Source organism: Callithrix jacchus, chromosome 11 (genome assembly GCF_049354715.1).
Source record: "Callithrix jacchus isolate 240 chromosome 11, calJac240_pri, whole genome shotgun sequence".
In the NCBI taxonomy this organism is placed as follows: domain Eukaryota; kingdom Metazoa; phylum Chordata; class Mammalia; order Primates; family Cebidae; genus Callithrix; species Callithrix jacchus.
Window position 1 is genome coordinate 10664413 of NC_133512.1, and position 16383 is coordinate 10680795.

At 36.9% G+C, this 16383-nt stretch overlaps 1 long non-coding RNA gene across 3 annotated transcripts in view; it reads left to right on the top strand.

Moving 5' to 3' along the window:
- The window catches only part of LOC118143612 (uncharacterized), a 28498-nt gene extending 12637 nt beyond the window's left edge, over positions 1-15861 (top strand). For 2 of the 3 annotated variants that reach the window (XR_004727816.3, XR_013523684.1), the window contains exons 4-7: positions 1417-1578; positions 2623-2791; positions 7398-7454; positions 13500-15861. This is a non-coding gene — a long non-coding RNA (uncharacterized LOC118143612). Of the gene's footprint in view, positions 1-1416; positions 1579-2622; positions 2792-7397; positions 7455-10147; positions 11122-13499 lie in introns of those variants that run through there. The other variant, XR_013523685.1, reaches the window with a different exon arrangement.
- Positions 15862-16383: the final 522 nt, after the last annotated feature.

The following is a 16383-nucleotide window of genomic DNA, read 5'->3' on the forward strand; positions in this document are numbered from 1 at the left end:
TCCCCTGGCCCAAAGGGGCAGCCTGGTACTCGGTGCCAACTAATTGCAGCCATGTGAATCTGCTATTGCCAGATCTTACAATTCCTTAAGGAATGCTGAATTATCTGAATTTTTACATGCAATTGTCCAATTTTTATGTCTGCTCAATTTAAACTCCCTACTATTGCGGACCAAAAAAATACACTTCAGGCCAAATTTGAGCTCAAGGGTACTCTGTTTGCAACCTCTGCGAAATCTTGTCTTGGTTAAAGCCAGTTTGCTAGAGAGCCATTTTTCCTGGACTGCATGAACTGGCCCTCCACTTAGTAGTTTTTATAGAATGATGGTGTATTCCTACGTTAGGAGAAGGTACAAGAACAGCCCCACCAAGATGAATCACTTTGTTTGTTGTAGCACTGCTATAGGGACATTCCTTGTTTAGCCTCTTCCCGACAGCTCTGGGGGAAATGCGTTCCCAGCCTTAGCATGAGGACAAGCTGAGGTTCTCCTGAGTGGCTGCTTTGTGCTGTTCTAAGGACACGCTGAATGATGCAATTGATCATGCTCCTCTCTTTCACTGCGTTTTACAATCTTGGCGCCATGCTATATGTCTTGATTTCAGCAAGAATATAAAATGGTAAGGTATTTATTTTTTCACAGTAATTAAATTTCTGCTTTCTCTTTGTAATATTACCTTGTTTATTCTCTATGTTTTCAGTCTTCTGTCTTACTTTGCCATATTTCCAAATCTTTAATTAGATATCTTAATTTATTTTTGAGTGGATGTAGGACAAGTGAAAACAGTAATGAATATTGAACAAACTGTTTGCTTCCCCCCGCCCTTGTTTTAGAGACAGAGTCTTGCTCTGTCACCGAAGCTGGAGTGCAGTGGTAAAATCACAGCTCACTGTAACCTTGAACTCCTTGGCCCAAGCAATCCTCCTACCTCAGTCTCCCGAGTAGCTAGGAATACAGATGTGTACCACCATGCCCAGTTAATTTTATTTTTTATTTTTTACTTGTTTTGTATAAACATAGTAGGGTCTCACTTGTTGCCTAGGCTGGTCTTAAACGCCTGGGCTTAAGCCATCCTACTGCCTTGGTGTCACAAAGTGCTGCAGTTACAGATGTGAGCCACCACACCCTGCCTGTTTTGTTTTAACAGAATGAAAATAACATTTGAGGTTTTTGATAGAAGACAGTCAGGAAATAAGCTCTGTCCAGCAGAGCTTAAAGCATTCTCTATTATGCACAGAGTGAAAGCAAAGAGTCTGCAATATTTATGCGTTTTCACACTTATCTGCATTAATTAGAGTCTGTAGGATTAATCTGGATTTAGCATGACATGGGAACTTCAAAGCCTATTTATAATTAAGTTTAAAAACTATCATTACATTTTCAATGTCTCAAAAGAAATACATATTTAAATTTTTGAAGGATACTGCAAAATTGTCCTTGATGATTTGCATCTCTAACTCTCTCGACCTACACAAGAAAGCATGGACATTGGCTTCAGCCTTGTCTTCGCCAGCACTGAATAGCATCAACCTGTAAAACATTTCCACCATGTTTTAGGTGACAAGTTGATTTCATTTGTTGGTGAGTTTGAACATTTTTTCATACATTTTGGCCATTTTTATTTCATTGTCTTAGATTTTTTTTTTCCAAATATTTTCCAGTGTTTTGATTTTTTAATTTAGGTTGTATGTGACTCTTTTATACTGTAAAACGAAATATGTTATTGGTAATATGTTATAAATACTTCTAACTCTTAGACACTGGTATGTTAATTTTATAATAACAAAAGATACCATAAAGTTTTGTTTTCACGTTGTCAAATCCAACATTGCTTTAATTCTGAGTATTTTGCTCTGGAAATCATCCCCAATAAAATAGTGATAAAATATGATAAACTATAATAAAATAGCTTAAATTTTTATATACAAATACAAAATTACATATTTATGTTTAGTTTTTAAGTCCATTTGGAATTTAGTGTTGTGGGCGATTGTGGGTTAGGGATTTCATTTTCAATTTAGTAATCATTTGTCCTAACACTATTTATTGTTCAAAAAGTTCTTTATTTTCCTGTTACTTGAACTAGTCCAGTTACAGTATTTTAAATGTATTCATTATTTTTAGAAATCACAAATGTATTCATTGATTTGTTGAATAAAATCAGCAATACAAATCAAAGCAGCCCAAAATATTGAAACTTTTCAAAGTAATGGTTTGTTTTGACAGTAGGAGGGAATCGCATTCAGTTATTTTTCTTTTGGCAACTAAATCTTGTAAGTCCTATGATGCATGTTGGAATTACCCAATACATTTTGATAATCATTAGTACTTACAGATAATGTGGTTTTGATTAAAACAATAAATGAAGAAAATCGATGTTGGTGACACTTTTTTAAAAGAAATATTGTTTAAGCAAAAAATAATTTTTCTTTAAAAATGGGGCAAAATTTAGAAAATTATCTGAAATGTCTTATTTTTTATTATGTGCCAATTGACACATTTGTGTAATTCTATGAAATTATATATCACTATCTTCCCTAGAAAATGCCTTCTATGTGATTCTATTTTTTAAACTTCAGTTATATATGGGTAGTCTTAATGGTCGCTTTGCCTTATTTTTTGAAGTTTCCACATGATTTTACAAATCAACCTGCTTCATCAGTGTCAGGAACATGCTCAAAGCCGTCCAGTGTTGGCAGAAGAGGAGGCTTGGAAACGTTAATGTAGAAGCAGAGACTGAAAGCTCTGGGATCTCTTAGGCATGAAGAAGCACGACCCCTTTGTTTTGGAGTTGGTGAGTTGAGGCCTTGAGCTTAAATAAAAATAAAGGACTATATTTAATGCATGTATTAAATATATATATATATATATATAGCTTCGGTTTATTCATTTTAACTTCTGTATAGATGCTTGCTTATGAATATATTATTATTTAACGATTTTCCTCAGGCTGTTCATCATTTTTTACTATTACAAAAATGTTATACATTCTTGTTCCTATCTCCTTGAATAATTATGTGGAATAATCCTCTGAAACAGTGGTCCCCAACCTTTTTAGCACCGGAGACTGGTTTTGTGGAAGACAGTTTTTCCGGGGTGGGGGGGGATGGTTTCAGGATGAAACTGTTCCACCTCAGATTGTCAGGTATTAAAATTCTTACAAGAAGTGTGCAACCTATATCCCCTGCAGGCACAGTTCTCGACAGGGTTCGAGCTCCTGTGACAATCTAATGCCGCTGCTGATCTGACAGGAGACAGAGCTCAGGGCCTTGTTTGCTGCTCACCTTCTGCTGAGTGGCCGGTTCTCAGCAGGCCATAGACCACTACGGGTCCAGGGCCTGAAGGCTGAGGAGCCCTGCTGTAACACATACAGCTGGAAGTATGCAACGTTGGGTGTTACGAAATATGCATTTTCACCGGAAACACATATCACTGGTTGGCTCTTCTAAGCAGTAGTTATGACGCCCAAGTGATAAATAACAACTCGTTTCTCTAATATTTGATATTTTCAGTTATTTGTGTCAAACTTGTGTGTCAAGAAGCAGTATATCACTGTTGTTTTAATGGGTTTGTCCTTAGTGGAATGCGAAGTTACACGTGTTTACTATTTGATGTTGTTCCACTGATAACAACTGTTCATATTATTTGCCTATTTTTCAGGTTTATTGAGGTATAATTGACATACAATAAACTGCATGTATTTTAAAGTATAAAATTTAATGAGTTTTGATGTATGTACATATATATAAAACCATCACCACCCATCAAATTAACATAATGAACATACCCATCACCCCACATGTATATGCGATCTCTCACCCACAGACATACTATGTGATTCAATTTATATAAAATTCTAGAAAATGCAAACAAATATGTAGTGACGTGAAGCAGATCAGTGGTTGCTTGGGAATGGCAGAGTTTGCAGGAAGACTAAGAGGAGATGGGAGATGACAAAGCGGGGATCAGCTCTTTCCTCTTCCGTGTAAATTTTAGAATGTCATTAAAATGCCACAAAACTATATTTTTGGAATTTTGATTGAAATTGCATCGTGTTCATATATGAATTTGGAGAGACTAGCCTTCATGAAACATTGATTTTCTCCATCCATGAATGTTCTTTCCTTTCATGAATTTATTTTTATTTTTGTGGAGACAGAGGTCTTGCTATGTTGTTCGGTCTAGCCTCAAACTCCAGGCCTCAACTGATCATTGCAACTCAACCTCTCAAAGCACTGGGATTATAGGCATGAGCCACAGCACTCAGACTTAATGTTTTATATTTTCCACTAATGTCTTGAATAAAATTTTAGAAAAGTTTCCTAGGTATGCTGTAAGTTTTGTTTCTATTGTGAACTGGATTCTTTTTCCTCTTCCACATTATAACTGGCTATTTCTGATGCATGAAAATACTATTGACATGTAACTTGGCTATTAAAACTGGAAACCTCAAAAAGCTATTGAATTTTAATAGGTTTGTTTTTAATAGATTCTTTCCTTTCCCTATGGAGACAATCATGTTGTCTGCCAGTAATGACAATTTCGTGTTTTCCTTTCAAATCCCATACCTCTAATGTCTCCTTTTTTCCATCACAATGGCTAATACTTCTTGTACTGTGTTGAATACTATGTTTTTCTCAATTTAGAGAGAAGGCGCCTGTAGTTTCACCAAGATCATAAATAATACTGGGTCAGATTCAGTTCAAATTTGTTTTCAATTTTAGTTTCCTACAAAACCATGAAGCAAACTCTCTAAGAAGATAAGTAACCCTAATAAGCAGATGCAGATTCCCAACGACTCCTTTATTACTTGGAGTTCTGTGCCTACATTGGTGGTTAATTCAGCGATGCAAAATGAGAAATCCACATGTCAGTGGACCTCAGAAATCATAAGTTCAATGCCTTGTATACAGTAAGGATGAAAGAGGGTTCACATTAGGCCCAAGCTCTATCTCTTGTCAGGTAGGAAATTTTCTTTCCAAGCACTCAGTTTCATTCTTGAGCATTTTATTTCTACTGTGTCACGAGGCCTGGAGTGACTTTGGTCATGGACTACCACATTAGATTCGAAATTTTATTTTATTCATAGTTTGCTAATTTAAAAAAATGACTTTTTATTAATTATAACTTTTACATATTGAAATAACCATATACATTTTAAAATATATTAATGGGGAAAATTATGTCAACAGGTTTTTTGTTTTTTGTGTTTTTTTTGGACAGAACCTCACTCTGTCACCCAGGCTGGAGTGCAGTGGCACATTCTCCACTCACTACAACCTCTGCCTCACAGACTGAAGTGATTCTCCTGCCTCCGCCTCCCAAGTAGTTGGGATTACAGGCAACTGCCACCACACCTGGCTAATTTTTGTATTTTTAGGAGAGACAAGGTTTCAACATGTTAGCCAGGCTGGTCTCGAACTCTTGACCACAGATGATCCACCTTCTTAGGCCTCCGAAAGTGCTGGGATTGCAGGTGGGAGCCACCTCACCTGGCCCAGGTTATTAAATGTTGAATCTGCTTTGCATTCTTTGGATAAATTCTCTCTGGTTCTAACATATTATTTTTCTTTTTATTATTAAATTTGATTTGCTAATATTTTAATAAGATTTTTATAGCCTGTGACTTTTAGATAATAAACAAATGATAACATTTAAACAAATGATATGCTCAATACTGATCTATAATTTACCCATATTTTTAACCACTCTGTTTTTTTCACTTTTCTTGACACAGTGTTTATGTTATATAAATATATAGCTGGGTTTTGTTGTAGCTATTGCTTTAATCATATCTAATTTTTTCAGTCTTTAAAAAATAGTCATTTTCTGCAATTTGTTATTTTATATTAGTTGTATTTGCCAACGGTTACAGTTTTTTCTATCATACTAATATGCATTTCCTATTTATTGTGCCTTCTCTTTGCTTCTTTCCTTCTTTAAAACCTTCTTATGAATGATGAGGTTTTCTTTATTTTTTTCTCACTAATTTATAAGTTACATATTTTATTTCCTTTATTTTAGGATTGAGGCTAAAATTTTTAAATTGTTACCTAAATTTCAAATTTGTTTGTTAAATCTCAAATCCCATCTCAAGACAAGAAAATTAATGTTTTAAATTTTTAAATTGTTACCTAAATTTCAAATTTGTTTGTTAAATATCTCAAATCCCATCTCAAGACAAGAAAATTAATGTTTTAATTTTATTCCAAATTCTACCAATTCTGTTATTAATATCTAGTATTTTAGTTTTATTTTTAACTAACAAGAATTATCATTATTAACATTAACAACCAATGTTTATTTAGATTTACCACTACTTTATTGTTTTCTTTTTTTACTTTTATGTTTTTACTTTCCACTCTATTCTTTAGTAGTTTATCCAGTGGATTTTTTACTGGAGTGAAACCTTCATTTTTTATATGTCTCTTAATGCCTTTATTTCACTCTCAATACTGAGTGATTGAATTGCTTGGGATACTATTGTTAGAGATATAATTTCTTATGTTGTGACTGATTATTACTAGAATTCTTCTGTTACTCTGTGTTCCTTGGTATACAATCTTTTTCTTGTAGTTACTGAGTGATTTTCTTTCCAATGTTCTCCAATTTTATTATGGTGTGTCTAGATGTGAATCTGACTTGGAAATTTCTACATCTCCAGAAAAGAATCTTTTAAAATATTTTTTCAGCCTTTTAAAAAATAATCTTTCTCTGAATCTCTCTTTTCTTTTTATAATGCCTGCTGGATGTATACGGCTCTTCCCTAAGTCCCCCATATCTTTTAACTTTCATTTTTCCCAGTACTTCATTATATGTATTTGGTGAATCACTCAGCTCTATTTTCACATTTACTAATTCTGTCTTAAGCTGTGTCTTTACTATTACATTCCTCTATTGTGTGTGCTTTTCACCAAAGATTTTTTTCATAGAATTTATAGATTATCTCCCTGGCTAATATTTTCTAGTGAAGATTCTTTTGATATTTCATACTCTCAAATCATAGAATATATGTATCGTTCAACACATTTTATCTGATACTTATACAGGAAAAATCTACATTTTCCCTCAAAACTCAAATGCATCGTTTTAAACAAAATGATATGCTAGAAAATCCTCAAGCTGAATTCTAGATACATGGGGTAGAATGTCAGAATCAGAGGTGGCTCTTCTGGGAGGTGCACTGAGGATCAGCAAAGAGGCCTGTGGTGACCTCCTGTACACGAAGCTGCTGTTCCTTCACAAGCATGCTAGTTTTTATTTTGGCTATCCAGAAGCAATGCTTTAAGCACTTCACATTCTAACATGACAGTTACTTATGTAGGTGTTTTATTGTGTTTTAGTTTTATTTCAAGAAAGGTTCTATTTTACCAAAATTTAGAGATATCTATATCCCACAGATTCCAAAATATGCGCAAAGATCATCAAAACCAGCTGGGACTGAGAAGTAACCACAGGTAAGTATGTGGGGAATGCCTTTATTTTTGGTTTTCTAGAGCAGTCACAAATTCATTATTTTTTGAAAAAATTATATTTCCCTCCCTCCCTCCTTCCTTCTCTTTCTCTCTCTCTCTCTCTCTCTCTCTCTCTCTCTCTCTCTCTCTCTCTCTCTTTCTTTATCTCTTTCCTTGTTTTTATGTGACAGGGTCTCACTTTGTTGGCTCACTGTGACCTCCACCTCCTGGGCTCAGGTGATTCTCCTGCCTCAGCCTCCTGAGTAGCTGCAACTACAGGCACATGCCACCACACTCAGATACATTTTTTTGTATTTTTTGTGGAGAAGGGATTTCACCATAATGCCCACCCTGGGCTTAAACCTTCCAAAGTGCTGGAATTATAGGTGTGAGCCCCTACACCTGGGCAAAATTAAATTTTTAATAATTTTAAAGTATTTTGAAAGAAAGAGAGAGAGGGAGAAAGGAAGAAGAGAGAGGTTTGGTCACTCTGACTACACAATTCAAGCTCCATGTCATTTACTGTGATGAAACTTAACTCTGAGCATTTATAATCTTTCAATAAATGTATACATGTCTTCTCATAACACACAAGGCAGGTGCTATTAATTTAGCTATTTAAAATTGAAACTTTTAAAACTAAGGTTTAATTAAAGTTGTGAAATAATTCATCCAACATCATTGCAAATAGAAAATTTCAAAGCCAAGATGCCAATTTTCTTTTAAACACCGTGTATATAACACATTACATGTAAAATGTAATATATATGTTTATATATTATAAGAATACCGTATATGAGCAGATATATAAAACATATGGTAGGCACATCATAGTACCCCCTGTGTTCTATATTCTGAACGACTAACTAAATTAATCAAGATATGAGAAGGTTTCCCTCCCCTCTGTAGGCAACATCAAATTTCTTAAGTCTGGGCTAATTGATACAACTATGTTATGGCTAATATCCAAAGAAACAAAAAAACTCCAAACCTTACAAAACATTTTAGTGTGAGTAGGGCAGAATCTCATCTGTGTCCTTACTGGGGAGCAGTGCGTCATTCTGGATCAGAATTAGGAAAAGTTAAAATGATGCTAAAGTCCATAATCATTGCAAGTGGTGACAGCTTTCAGTGTTTTACTTACGTACTTTTCTTAAGTTTCTTTTCCCCTCTTTTCTACCTCTTAGGAGAAGGTTGACAAGAACACCTTTACTTTGGGGAAAAGGGAATCCCTTTTTCCAGCACTAATGCTTTCGATAGGATTCTATCGGAGATCACAATGCCCGCTGCATCCTCACCTAGTGTCTGCCCTCCTCTCCTGCCTCTTCTCTGTATCCCAGTGGCCACGTGGGGTTGAGATGATCTGGAGGCTGCAAAGAAGCTCTCCAGGGCAACTTCTGGAGCCCAGGCCAAGCACACCATATAGAGCACCCCAAGAAACCACAAAGGTTAACATTGGTGTCCTTTTGCTCCCAAAGCCTTCTCTTATTCAAAGTCGAAGGTTGTTCCAATCGCCAAGGGCTTCTGTAGCATAATATTCCATTTTTAATCATTCTTGCCCATGGAGATCAACCTGATCTTCCAGAACTTCCAGACTTTCTGGTCCACCTAAAACTTCTTTCTACCCTAATCTTACTGACCAACTCTGATGAACAGGAGTGGGGGCAGAATAACAGCTGCTTGGTTCAGGCCAGCACTGTTACCTAATAAAATGGGCTAAAAAAGTACATCAAGGGAAATCTTGCTCCTCTCTTATCTCTCACTCTATGCCAGGTACTGCCCAGATGCCCCTTTTGGGGAAGGAGGGCTGACTTGGACAAGTGTCTCGGTGACCACAGTCAGCAATTTGGATAGAAGGAGATATTAAAATGGCAGGCAATTGCTATCCAATGTAGAAATAGATTCAGAAACCCAAGAGGACAAGCCAAGGCAGTGCCCATCAAGGAAAAGAACAAGTTATAATAGGGTCTTGAAGAAGAACTAAAAATGTCCATGTCTAAATGATAAAGGGGGTGGACATCATGGTTCCTGAAGCATCATAGGCTCAGGCTGGGGTGGGCATCAGGGTTCACAGAGCCTTCACAGTAACCCTGTGAGGTAGGCATTTAGCCTCATTTTATGGATAAAGGACCAGTAGCTCAGAGTAGTCCAAGGTACCTCACCCTGTGTTTCTCCAGCCAGACTTTCCTCCAGGCTTCAGACTTTATAGGCATCTCCACTTAGAAATTCCATGTGAATAATAAATGCAATATATTGCAATGTATAAAGTTGGCACTTGTCCTCCCACAAGCCTACTCCTTTTCTAGTCATTCTGGAGTCTTCCTTCTTCCTCTGAGTATTACCTATAATCAGACATCCGTCACTTAACCTTTTACATATTTTTTTGAAGCTGCCCTCTGTCCCAGTATTGCTTTCGAATATGGACCGTGTCGAAGACCTCATCTCTCACCTGCCAATTTCAGCAGCTTCCTTATGAGTGCTCCTGATTTGAGCACTTCCTCCTTACAACTGCCAGTTACCCAACTAAAATGTAGGTGGGAGCAAGTGAGTCTCCTTCTTAAAGCACCATTGTCTTCCTCTGGGCCACCAGATCTCATTGTTTAAGGCTGAGCAAAACCTCCGTTCTTCCAGGAAAGTTCCCTGGCCCCTTCATAATTGTTGGCCTGTCTCTTTCTCTGCATTCTCATATTACCCAGGGTGTGTAGCTGTCATAGCCGATGGGGACCTTGAGTGAAAATACTGAAGTAAAAGTGAAGGGATGGCTGTATGAAGGATTCAGATGAATGGCAAGCCCCCCAAATTCTTCAATGTAGGAGGAAAAAGCAGTTACAGAAGAACAAGCTGAGTTTGGAAAGGCTAAAGTTTAAGATGAAAAGAGAGCTAAAAACTTCTGGGAAACTGAAAATGGCAGAGTGGAATGGAAATTAACATCGGAAGCAACGCAGAAGAGAATGGACATTGTGGAAAAAACCACAATTGCTGAGGATAAACTGGAGCTCCCTTGGGTTACAGAAGAAAAGAGAGACTATTGCTATAGGGGCTTTTTTGTTTGTCATTAATAGCACATGAACAGTCGTAATTCCTTAAGAAACTAGAAAAAAGAGAAGGATGCATTGAATAAATTTATGGGTAATAGAAGAACATTTCCGGTGCTGAACGAAGAGCTACATGTGTAGATTTCAAACACTTTTTTATAAGACAAAGCTGATAAAAAGAGGCTTGCATTTAGCCAAGTCTTGGTAAACATGCTTCAATTACAAAGAAAAATAAGGAAAGTAGGATTTTGTTTTGTTTTCTTTTGATATCAGTAGTTAGGTAGCGTTCAGACTTATAATCGTAACTCTGATCCCAGAACATATGGAGAAGACCACAGTGTATTTGAGGAAAATGTGTGCCCCAAATTGTGTATTAAATGCAAACCTTGTAATGTTTGAAGGCAACAAGAATGACAGTTTTAGGAAGTGTAAAATACATGTATGAACAAAGAAATAAGATGTGACATAGGAGCAATCTCAGTATAATTGAGATGCAAATTAATATTAAGAATTAAGAATGTAAAATCTATGTGTATGAATCATACATGAAGAATATGTCAGATATAAGCACTGAAATCTGTTAAACATAAACATGTTTAAATATTTATTTTAAATAAACTAAAAAACTAGATACCAATTATTTTTGATAAATGAACATCATATGACGAAAACAATACTAGAAACAATAATATTTCTGTTTCTCCATCATTGTCAGGAAACTGACACAAGAACAGAAAACCAAACACTGCATGTTCTCACTTATAGGCTGGTGCTGAACAGTGAGAACACATGGGCACAGGGAGGGGAGCAGCACACACTGGGGTAGGTAAGGGGAAGGGGGCTTAGGGAAGGGACAGTGTGGGGAGGGGAGGATGGAGAGGGGAAACACAGGGAGAAACGCCTGATGTAGGCGACGGGGGAGGGAAACAGCAAACCACCATCACATGTGTGCACCTATGCAACGACCCTGCGGGATGTGCACATGTACCCCAGAGCTTAAAGTACAATAACAAATTAAAAAATAATTCTGTTTTTAAAATCTCAAATTATGTCAACAAAAACCATGAAGTGAGTGAATAGAGAGTAAAGGAATAATAAATGTATCCATCTTACTAAGGGGAGATGAAAATATGCATTAGATTTTTACTTGACCAGTCAGCTAAATAGAATTCCAAATACAATTTTGAAAATATTGTTACTACCACCATCAAATAATAGAACCTATACCTATCTAAAAATCACAAATAAAAATATATAGAGTAAGTTTAAGTTTCTATAAGTAATAAAAGAGTTAATATTACTTGTAAAGAGACTAAAATGTGTTTTTAAAAAAGACAAAATTCAAGCACAAGGGTTCTATCAGCAAACCTAATTCGTTTAAATGCCACAGTTAATAAAACCAATTGTATAACCTCCATAGGTCTCCAAATCAGAATCAGAGTCCTGATAAAAAATGAGTGAGACCTGGAGACCCAGGATGGAATATCTGAGTGGATGAGCCTGAGAATCTTGAATCTCAAACTTCCCCCTGGGCCCCTCTGGCTGGCAGATGTAACCTCCCTCCCTTGACGGAAGGGATTATATTTATCCTGCAAAGACCTCAGCTGAGGCCGAGATTCCACAAAAGGATGTCTAATTCCTCGAGGAGACCAGCTAGGCTCTTAGTGGCAGGTCGATTCTATTAAATGCCTCTACCTAGGATGCAGGTGTGACTTCTACACTATAAATGAGTATGTCCCCTTTGACTCTGCCATCACTGCAATCCAGTGGCTTACGGAATACCAGGTATCTCAACATGTAATCTTATATAATGCTTTGAACCAGGAGACTGATTTCGTGATAATGGAGTTGCAAAAATGGATACATGACCATAAGGATCCACTTGTTTTATCTCATTGCCCAGAATCAACAAGATTTACAGAAAGTTGGAGTAACCTCTTAAACACTCAGCTAAGGGTCTGCTTGAGGACCCTGCAGATTGGGCACTGTTCTCTAGGTTACAGTACATGCGGTAAACCAATGGCTAATCAAAGGTGCTTAATTCTATTAGAACAAGTGAGTTCAGGAACCCAGAAGTGGAAGTGGGATTGGTTCCCCAACTTGCAGAATATTATATTACTAGATTAGGTATTCTGGATCCCTATGTTGGGGTGGGGGTGGATGCTTCCACCAGGAGACAAATTATGATGTTCCTTTGAACTTGAAGCTATGACTACCATTGGGTCACTAGGGGCTGGGGAGAAATGGACCTTGCTTGCTGTGTAAAGCTAGGATAGAATGAGGCAAGGATATTCATGGAGGTGTGTCGTGTTGCTCCAGTACCTGGTGAACTAATTGAATGATCATTTTCAGCAGTCATATTCTGGAAAGAAAGGGCCATTTATGACACAGATATATCAGTTACAAAAGTCTGGGTCACATTTTTGTTTTGTTTTGTTTTTTGTTTTTGAGACGGAGTTTCACTCTTCTTACCCAGGCTGGAGTGCAATGGCGCTATCTCGGCTCACTGCAACCTCTGCCTCCTGGGTTCAGACTATTCTCCTGCCTCAGCCTCCTGAGTAGCTGGGATTACAGGCACATGCCGCTATGCCCAGCTCATTTTTTTGTATTTTTGGTAGAGACGGGGTTTCACCATGTTGACCAGGATGGTCTCGATCTCTTGACCTTGTGATCCACCCACCTCAGGTCACACTTTTTGATCAACAACCTAGACCAGCCCAAGTGCCAACCAAGAATAGGGGTGAATGAAGAAGATGATAATACCAATCGTATAGCCTTGGGACCATAGCTACAGTAGAGGTCTGCAGTCCACAGCTTGCTCCGTTAGCCTTTGCTCCATTAGCCTTCTTGTATTTAATTTTGGAGGAGATTACTTTGGCCACTGTTCTGAAAGGGACTCCATGACTGAATGAAATTAATGGAGGGTATAAGGAGATCAAGGGGTTCGAGGGGGTGGATTACGTGGCACCCTTTGCGTACTTCACATCCTCTCACCCTTATCTTTTAACTCCAGCCACCTCTGCAAGGATCAGGCCTACACAGCCTTCAAGCAGCTTCACCCAGGTGCAACCTTACAGCAACCATGCCTTGGAATATATGCCACATACCTCTCACTCTCTGACCTGGGTCTTCTTGGACATTGTGGTGTCGGATGCTCCGGGGAACTGGGTGACCACTTATGCTCTCGCAATCAGAAAATGAAGAGCAAGGGCTGCAAAGACTACCTTGATCAATGAGGGAAGGAAGCTAAGGGACTCATGCTTTCTGCCTTTCATGCCATGGGTGACAGTTCTAAGGAGTGCAGTCATGTGCCCCTGATAGCAGGGACAGGTTCTGAGGAACGGGTCACTAGGCAATTTTGTCATTGTGCATCGTAGAGTACACTTACACAAACCTAAGTGGCAGAGCTTACTACATGCCTAGGCTACATGGTATAACCTATGGCTCCAAGACTCTAAACCTGTACAGCACGTTGCTGCACTGAATACTGCAGACAACTGTCACACAGTAGTATACCTTTTCTATCGAAACATAGAAAATATATATTAACAATGTGGTATAAAATTTAAAAATTATATTCCTATATATGGAACTTATCATGAATGGCGCTTACAGGATTGGAAGCTGCTCAGGATGAGTCAGTGAGTGGGTGGTGAGTGGACGTAAAGGCCTGGAGCATTACTGTATGCTACTGTAGACTTCTTAAACAAGATGCTCTCAGACTACATTAAATTTATTTACAAATTTTTCTTTCTTAAATAGTAGATTAACTTCACTTACTTTAATATTTTTACTTTTTAAAGTTTTTGTCTCTTTTGTGATAATGCTTAGCTTAAAACACACAGTGTATAGCTGAAACAAAATTTCTTTATAGCCTTATTCTATATAATTTATTTTCTATTTTAAAATTATTTTATTTTTAATTTTTAAACTCTTTTTGTTAAAAACAAATATACAAACATACACATTAGCGTAGGCCCACACAGGCCCAAGATCTCCAATATGACTGTCTTGCACTCCCACCTCTTTCCCACTGGAAGATCTTCGAGGCGCTAACACCCATGGAGCTGTCATCTGCTATGATAATAACGCATTCCTCTGGATACTTCCTAAAAGACCTACTCAAGGCTGATTCACAGTTTTATTCCCCCCTCATGAGTGGAAGGAGTATACTCTAAAAATAGCAATAAAAAGTACAGTATAGCAAATACGTAAAGCAGTACCATAGTTATTATCATCATCAAGTATTACGTACAGTATATAATTGTGTGTGCTATGCTTTTATGTGACTGGCAGCACAATAGGTTTATTTACACCAGCGTCACCAAGAACATGAGTAATGCATTGTGCTACGGTGTTATGACAGCTATGATGTCACTAGGTGATGAGAATTTTTCAACTCCCTTGTAATCTTACGTGGCCACTGTCATATATGCAGTCCATCACTGACTGAAATGTTGTTATTCAGTGCATGGCTGAATCTCATAGAGCTGGACAGAAGGTCCCATGAGTGCTCATTCAATTGGTTTTCCTACCCTGTGGTTCTGATATCTCATTGCCAAAAAATATCTGCACAGAAATCTTTATCTTGGGCTGTGCTTTCAGATTATGACTCTTGGGCTATAATAATTTTATTCAGATAAACAATATAGTAGTTTTCAAGATTTTGGTTTTAGAATCCTTTAAAATCCTTTTCTTGAGGTTCAGATATACAATATAGCATATAATTTTACTCAGATATACAATATAGCAGTTTTCAATGTTTTGGTTTTAAGATCCTTAAATATTTTTTTTGAGGATCCTTTTATGAGTACTTTGGTCTCGTGATTATACTTTAAGAGTATAATCTTTAAAACTACCCCAAAGAGCTTCTTAATGTGAGCTATATCATTGATATTTACCACACCAAAAATGAAAATTTGAAAGTTTTACATTTGTTTATAAATTCATTTAAATATATTAGTAAATTTATTCCAGGTTAATATAAATAATGTTTTATGAAAAAGAAACTGTATTTTCCAAAACAAAGTAAAAACCTTATAAGAAGAGTAGCATTATCTTATTCTTTTGCAAATGTTTTAAATGTCTGGTCAAATAAGAGATAGCTGGCATCTCATAGTTGCTGCTGTAGTGAGTCTTTGTAATATATGGTTTTAGTTCAAGTATCTGAAAAAAATCCAGCCTCACAGAGGAGATGTAGTTGAAAAAGGGAGGAGTATTGAGTAGTCTTTACAGGTAATTGTGGATGTTCTTCTTTGATACAGCACCAGAACTCTGTAAGTGGTAGATTCTTGAAGGTTAGTTGTAATGTAAAATCTGTACTTTTATCAATGAAATTGTTTGTTTTGTTATATTAAAAAACATTTTGTCTGTCTTACAATTTGGATAGATCTTTTACCTGTGTGTGACTTTACAGTTCATGTATTGGTCAATTTGGACAATATCGGTTTTCACTGAGGTATGCAGATCTTTCACATATTGGCACATTTTATTATATAGTAGAAGAAGGCACACTTGTTAAGAATTCACTGCTTGCATCAGAAAAGTCTTTCATTATTGAGAAGCTGCCAAGCTCACTGTGGGGGGTACAAGTTTTGCAAAATTATAATTTTAGTTTGAAAACTTCAAGTTACTATGGGCAACAGATATTGTCAGTTGTTTTTCTTGAAGTGACAAGCTCACCTCATTCATTTTCAAGAAAATGTCTGACAAACACCCAGGTCTGGATAATTACAATTTTTCAGTTGTTTTTTTAAGTAAAAATGATGCTTTATGAAAAAAGCGGTTAGTTCAGTTCATGACTGAAGGAATATTATGTGTTTTTCCTGAAGACAATGTTTCTACTCCTGAGTGACATAAGTACTTTCTGCAAACTTCCTGTGTCATCGCCGAGAATA